The sequence below is a fragment of the Engraulis encrasicolus genome, chromosome 8 (genome assembly GCF_034702125.1).
Source record: "Engraulis encrasicolus isolate BLACKSEA-1 chromosome 8, IST_EnEncr_1.0, whole genome shotgun sequence".
Taxonomy (NCBI): Eukaryota; Metazoa; Chordata; class Actinopteri; order Clupeiformes; family Engraulidae; genus Engraulis; species Engraulis encrasicolus.
Genome location: NC_085864.1, coordinates 26,456,293 through 26,463,792, shown reverse-complemented (window position 1 = coordinate 26,463,792; position 7,500 = coordinate 26,456,293).

Here is a 7,500-nt window from a genome sequence, read left to right as displayed (position 1 = left end):
CCACCACCACAGCTCCACCATAGTGTAATAACACAGATAATGGAGTGCTAAATCTCATTTCCTTTTCTTCCCCCCGAACGGCTGATGCATTTACCTCTCCCCATTTTGTTATTTAACCCGACTGGCCCCCGCGAGTCAAGCCATTAGAGTTTTACTACAGTCTGAGGAATTAAACATTCGTCGAACACACACTGGCCGTATTAGATAAGGCTAGATAATTAAACAAGCGCGTGACGGGAGCCATCAAGTTAAACTGACTCATTCGGGCTCTTAAGAAGTGTTCACGTGTCACCGCTTTAATTTCTTTCAGATAAAATAATTTGGCAACACTTCACGCGATGGGGGTCATGGTAGATTTCATAATGCATTCATGACTGCTCCGTAATAAGACATGAGTCCAAGTTCATATCGAACTTACTAAAGCCTATTCATAATTTAGAATAAATGTAGACTCTTGTCTAATGACTGAAACAGTCCAGAATTTGCTATAACATTTTTCTGAATACATGATGCCCTCACCCACAGTAGGGCTAATTAACAGTTTAATGGCCTAACATCCCAATAATATGCAAAGGGTGAGGATTGGGGACCTGTTTATCAATACGTTGGTGCTTTTCAGACTTTTCCTCCAATAATTTAAAAACACTCATCTGCATTTCCAATTCATATCTATGATACAGAGGCAATAGGCATACTCATATGCATGCTGTTATTTCTGGTCTTAGATCTGTTAATACCAATTATGCTACATGGTGTGTGTGTGTGTGTGTGTGTGTGTGTGTGTGTGTGTGTGTGTGTGTGTGTGTGTGTGTGTGTGTGTGTGTGTGTGTGTGTGTGTGTGTGTGTGTGTGTGTGTGTGTGTGTGTGATTATCTTCAACAAGCAACAATACTTATTCCCTCCAAAGTGTAGTGCTGACTGTCAGAATGGATGGGGTTAAGCAGTCAAAGTTCAGAGAGAGAAGTGAACTGCATCTCTCCGGCATCCATAACTGTCGACTCGTGTGAACTATGCTTGGCAGACAGGTAAACACAGGCATGCAACCTTTCTGACAGCATATAGGATCCATTCAGGTGGAAAAAAATATTGATATTGAACAGTTTCTGTATGTGTATGTGTATATGTATGTGTGTGTATATGTATATGTATGTTTATGTCTGTCTTGATGGACATTTTACCTGCACCGCCCTGTTTCAAACATCCCATCACGCAGGACTATTTTCTTTTCATCAAAGATCATACTTTTCAACATACTGTTTTGCTCTTTTCCATCACATTTCTTTTACTCTCTTGCGCATATGCTGGGTTTTCATTTTTTTATGCACCTTTAGATTTCCAAAGCTATTCCCAGTGCGAGAAACACCAAACCTGTTACATATAAGCAGATTAAAATGCAATTTCTATCTGCACGTCAGCTACGAGAGAGAGAGAAAAACACAATTTCCAGTTAATTACGCGTTTGTCACATGAGATGAATTGCTTTGCTTTGCTAAATATGCAACATATTCTGTTTGCATAAAAAGACCCAAACACAATTACTCATACATAAACAGACTGAAGGCCCACATGCCAGTGGAGTGTCTCCTCCCTATTTTGTTTTGTCCCAATGCATGATGTGAGGTGAGTTTAATAATAATAATATAATATGTTGCTGCGCATCTTTGCAATGACCTGTACTCGCCGTACACTGTGCTTATCAATATGATTTATGAAATTGTGTACACACACTATGGCAACAAACCTTAATGTAAAAAATATGAAAGCTAATAGAGTTTGTCTTTTATGTAAACACAATATGCCCTGTATGCGGACTCTGTGCACACAAGCCGTGAGCGGGCTGATGTACTTTACATATCTATGTGAGTACATTGCTTCCCACTTTTTAATTTATTCCCCCACAGGGACACACACTGATTAACATTTTTCAGTGACAGCCATCAAATACATTTTTGGTCGAAATAACCCCTTTTTAAAAAAAACATTACAACAATGTTTGTTGGTCGGACTACTGACTGACTTCTGCTCTGGAAACCCAATCAATCTCGCCCAAATGTTGCACTATGTGCTAAGTATCACAATTTAAAGCCAGGTAAACATGATGCAACAAAAGCACTGCTTTTCTCTAAAGGTGGCATATACATACGTAAACAAATTTGTCGCATCCAATCCCGCTGCCGTGCTAGTTGGTTCCGAACAAATTAGAAGAATTGATTTATCGAGGGCTGCTTCAGTGAGGCCTGACAGGCAGGGAGGGAGAGTCTTCCCCTTCCCCTCTGCATCTGGTGGGTGCAGCGGCAGCCGCCTCGCAGACAGACGGAGCACTGGAGGGAAATCAGTTAGTAGTCGTATGCTGGCACAGCGTGCGGCGGCAGCGTGGGCCATTAGCATAGCTGCATTAGCATGGCTGGGGATTTGCAAAAATGCAGTAAACATACCAGCATCTTAGAGCACACTGATGACATTAACTTTCAAAGAGCTGTACTTTCTCTTGGTACACTTTTTGATCAAATGTATTAGCCTACTGTGCTCCACAGTGTGGCCTATTGGATGGATAGACCAACCTGTTACAACTACAGTTCAAATATGGCAACATTGAAGGGAGATTACATGCAAGGTACGCCCACAGTAGGAACTTTTGCATAAGCATAACATGTGCTTTAGGCCAGGGGTCTAACCAGTCAACTAGTCCTGGCCCCCCAAGCAACCCCTCACAGTCCCATGCACCCTCCAATAACTTTGTTCGTATTTATGTCCTTTTACATCCTGAGCACAAATTTTAGATTCATTATTGTCCTGGGGTGCAACCTCTGAGTGTAGGAGTGTAATATTTCAAGCTGTACACTCTGTGTGCTGTGCACTGTGTGTAAAGCATGCACAAATGTGTATATTATATATGGTTTGCAGCTTTGCCTGTCGTGTCCTCAACTCTAAAGCAACCGGAGAGTGATTGTATACAATATGTACAGCCGCTCGCCCCCCACTGCGTATGATGACATGCCTTATTTTGCCCCCGTCTCTTCTGGCCAACAGGGGGCCAAGCCCCAATCCTCCACACCCAGACAGCAGGTGGCTCATTGCTAGAGTAGTGAGTGGCAAGCAGGGAAGCCCAAGGTTATGTTTAAATGGATCGTTTTGTGATGTATGTAAAGAGAGTGCAAAAACACTAATAAAACCACATCACATGTAAAATAAATAACTGCATTGTAGCCAGGTACTTGGAGAGGGAATGCAATGTTATAGTTATGAGAAAGTGACTCACTGGACTTATAGGAGAAACAGGCAAGACAAGGTTTTATTGCTACCAAATAAAAGAGATTTAACACCAACTACAGAGAAGAACATGTGGAAAAAAAGAAAATAAACTATCTCCTCATGCCATTCTTTCTGAAATCTTGAGCGTAAGTGCGTTAGGGTCAAGTGAAGTGAAGTTCTAATAAGGTTAGATAGAATGGGAGGAAAAGGAAGATAGGTCCCTATTACAATGTTTCAAGTCTGGAACTTTAATATTTCATCCAATCCTCTTTATTTCCCCCAAAATCCTTGTGTGTGTGTGTGTGTGTGTGAGAGAGAGAGAGACAGAGAGAGTGTGTCTGTGTCTATGTGTGTGTGCGTGCGTGCATGAGAGAGAGAGAGAGAGAGTGTGTGTGTGTGTGTGTGTGTGTGTGTGTGTGTGAGAGAGAGAGAGAGAGAGAGAGAGAGAGAGAGAGAGAGAGAGAGAGAGAGAGAGAGAGAGAGAGAGAGAGAGAGTGTGCATGTGTGTGTGTGTGTGTGTGTGTGTGCGTGCGTGCGTGCATGAGAGAGAGAGAGAGCGGGCATGCTTGTGTACATGTGTTTGTGTTTACCCCCTTCCCTTCCCTTGGCTGGTGTTGATGTGATGGTGTATTCATCTGACCCAAGGAGGAGGAGGAGCCGAGGGCTGCTGGCAGGACGAATAAATTGCACTGGTGGCTGTCGCGTAATAAGCCAGCGAAAGGAGAGAAAAGCGCTAATGAAAAAGCATGGGAATTTCTCCCTCTCCTCCCTTTTTTTTAAAACTCGTATTTCTCCCCATCTCAATTCTTCTCTCGCAGCAGCCAGCCGTAATGAGAATCACCTGTTAGCCACCTTCATTAAGGAGCTCGCTCTTCAGGCCCTCTCAGTTCAGCCTCTCTCTCTGTTTCAGGCACACACACTCACACACACACTCTCTCATACACACACACACACTTGCACAAACACACACACACTCCTGCACACGCACACACACCAATGCACACATGGAAACACACATGTGCGGGCACAGACACACACACACACCTGCACGTGCGCCGCACACATACACACATACCAATGCACACATGGACACACACACACATGTATGGGCACACACACACACACACACACACACACACGCACGCAGGCGCACATGCACACACACACACACGCACATGCACGCACGCACGCACACGCACACGCACACGCACACACACACACACGCACGCACGCACGCACGCACGCACACACACACACACACACACACTTCTGAAAGTAGAACTCTGCTGCATTAAAGAGCATGAGCTTGATTTACCTTTTATCCAAAATGAGGTGTGGTTGGGGATACATAGTATACTATGCAGTGGCGGAACAATTGCACAGTTCTGTGATCCTGCTGAAGCAAGACACTTATAGGGCCCTCCGAACACGACCATACATTATACACATCACCCAACCGCTTCCTTACCACCAGACCTAATCAGTTGGCCGAGTTGTAAAATCAAACCAGGGGGGGTGGTCAGAGATGGATTCCGATTATTTGGGGTTCTGGGGTATTTTGAAAATACAGTTATTAAAAGTGCAATTTTAATACAATATGTGAATAGTCTATGAATTTCATTTTCATTTACCATTTTCATTGAGGGGGGATAATTTTTGACCGTTTTCATTGTAGGGGGGATAGCATCCCCATCCATCCCCCTCCAACTCGAGCCCTGAACCTAATCACAAATGAGATTAATAACTCTAGATCAGATGCACTTCATCAACAATGATGCTAACCAGGTTGGTCCTGAAAATTACGATGGATATCATGTCCTCCCACTTTGTGCTAATCTAGGCCTCGTGACTGCCGAATAGAAGCTGGTACTGACAGGCAGGGCCGCTGACAGCTTTTGCTGGGCCCGGAAAACAAAGTAATCTGAAAGGGCCCCCTACGTATGCAATGTGATGGGGAGCCATTTCTGGGCCCCCTATCTCCTTGGGCCCAGAACATTATACCCCTTTGAACCCCCCCCCCCCCGTCTTGATCTCTTGTTCCAGCTGTGGACCAAGCTGTGCCACAGAAGTCCCGAGATCGCTGGCCTCCTTTACCTGGTCTTCCATCAAGACAGTCAGTGGGGAGACTACCGCTACTACAGGTGTTTGGCTAAACCCCATCTGCTTAGCCACTAACAGGGCTAGATAGTAAATGAGACTTTTTCCAGAAAACCTGTCAGGAGTATAAGGCTAAGGCATCTGTTTTAGTGTCAACGAAAGACTGTAAAACCAAACACTGTCCTGATTTTAAAGCAAACTTTTGCCCTAAACTGTTCAGAACAGGTCCATGGCTTGATCAGGAGTTTGGTTCGTACCTCTCGCTGCCACTGTGAAATTAATTTGCGAAATAGGGTTGCGTTTGACTCGCTACGTTTCATTTCAACACTTGAACTCCAATGAACTTGAATTTAACACTACATCCAATGTGACTACATATAGCAGGGAATCTTAACCTTTTTGACGTTGAGGCCCATTTTTTTCGGTGCAGAGTGGCCCGGGGCCCATCTAATGTCGTCCATACCCACATACACACACATATATATAATTATTATTTTTTATAATTAAATTCTGATTTGAAAAAAGCAGGCTATTGTAAGCTAGGTCTATTGCATTTTTTTATGGAAAAACTGAATTAATTGAGCTCACTCTTCTATATTCAATGATAAACCCAATCCACTAAGGGCATCAGGCCAGAGCCATTCATGCATTTGACTGCTTCTCTGACATTGTGACAGCTCTGTTTGCGATTTGTGATGATTCTGCTGATTCAAGACGGGTTTACTTACAGTACCCTAGTGATGTGCAGATGTGACGGCAGAAGAACAGAAATCCCTCAGCCTTATGCAGGGTGTCAAAAACGGAAAGCTTTGTAGCCTCCTAATATAGTGCAAAATTATTTAAATAAATGTATTTTGAGGTACACAATGATACCGCGTTTGCTTAGTCTGTAAACAGAATCGTTTTGAGTAACGTTTCAATCGCTTATTCAATCGCTCATTTTGTATCTGAACGTGAGGAGAGAAGACACCGGTAAATTACACTTCACACCAGTTGGTAATTTGTCCTTCTCCATTCGTGTACTGTTGAGTGTCTTTGACATCACGTCTTCCACTATAAAAAACAGTGGTACTTGGTCATTTAAGCGGCAGAACTGCGTGGTCATTTAAGCGGCAGAACTGTGCTATAATAAAAAGACGCAAGCTGTCTTCAGCATCTTGCCCGGCCCTCCGGTGCGAGATTGAAACTTTTCCACGGCCCTCAAGTTTCTGAGCACGGCCCAGCTTTGGGCCGCGGCCCTATGGTTAAGAATCCCTGACATATAGTACTGTATGCTCAAAACAGTGTTGAATTGACACGGCAACATTTAGGCCTACTGTGTGGCTTTAGTGAATCAGTAAAAGCTGTGACATATACAAGATGGATCCAACTTCTTGCCCTTTTCCTCCGATAGTGAAGTGTATCATTACTTCCTCAGTGAGAGGGTACCGATTTTCTCAAAGACCCAACAGCCGTGTGAGTGCCACCAGCTGTCAGTGATGCTGGCTGCTATGCTAGACGGCGGCAGGCAGCTAAATGGATTTCTTTCACCCCCGGTAGTCCATTTTTCCTGGCATGGCAGATCTGTCAAGAAATAGTAGCCTCTCACAAGTGCCATGCCAAATTTGTAAAGTAATCTCAGAGTCTGTTAAAGTGGTATGCCACTATTTTGGGGCTTAATACAGTTAAAATCGTTGGCTGGGGTTTATAAAGGTGGTAACGTGTCTTATATTTCAAGTTAAGTGTTGTCTTTTTTTAAGACAAGTTAAAAGAGGGAATATGTCGCTAAGCTAGTGAAAGTCAATGGATCCGTGTAGCATTGTAGCATGCTACACGGATCCATTGACTTTCACTATCTTAGCGACATATTCCCTCTTTTAACTTGTCTTAAAGCAAGACAAAGCTTAACATGAAAAATAAGACACTTTACCACCTTTTATAAACCCTGGCCAACGATTTTAACTGTATTAAGCCCGAAAATAGTGGCATACCCCTTTAAAGCAGACACCAATACTTTGTTTTAACTGATGCTGGTAACTTTTGTTTATATTACATAGCATTGTGAAAAACTGTATTTTGCAATTTGACAACAAGTTGTTACAATGCAATAACACTGTAGCCCAACTGTAAAGGATTTTGTTTTCATTTTGACAAGATCTTTTAAAGGCTTACA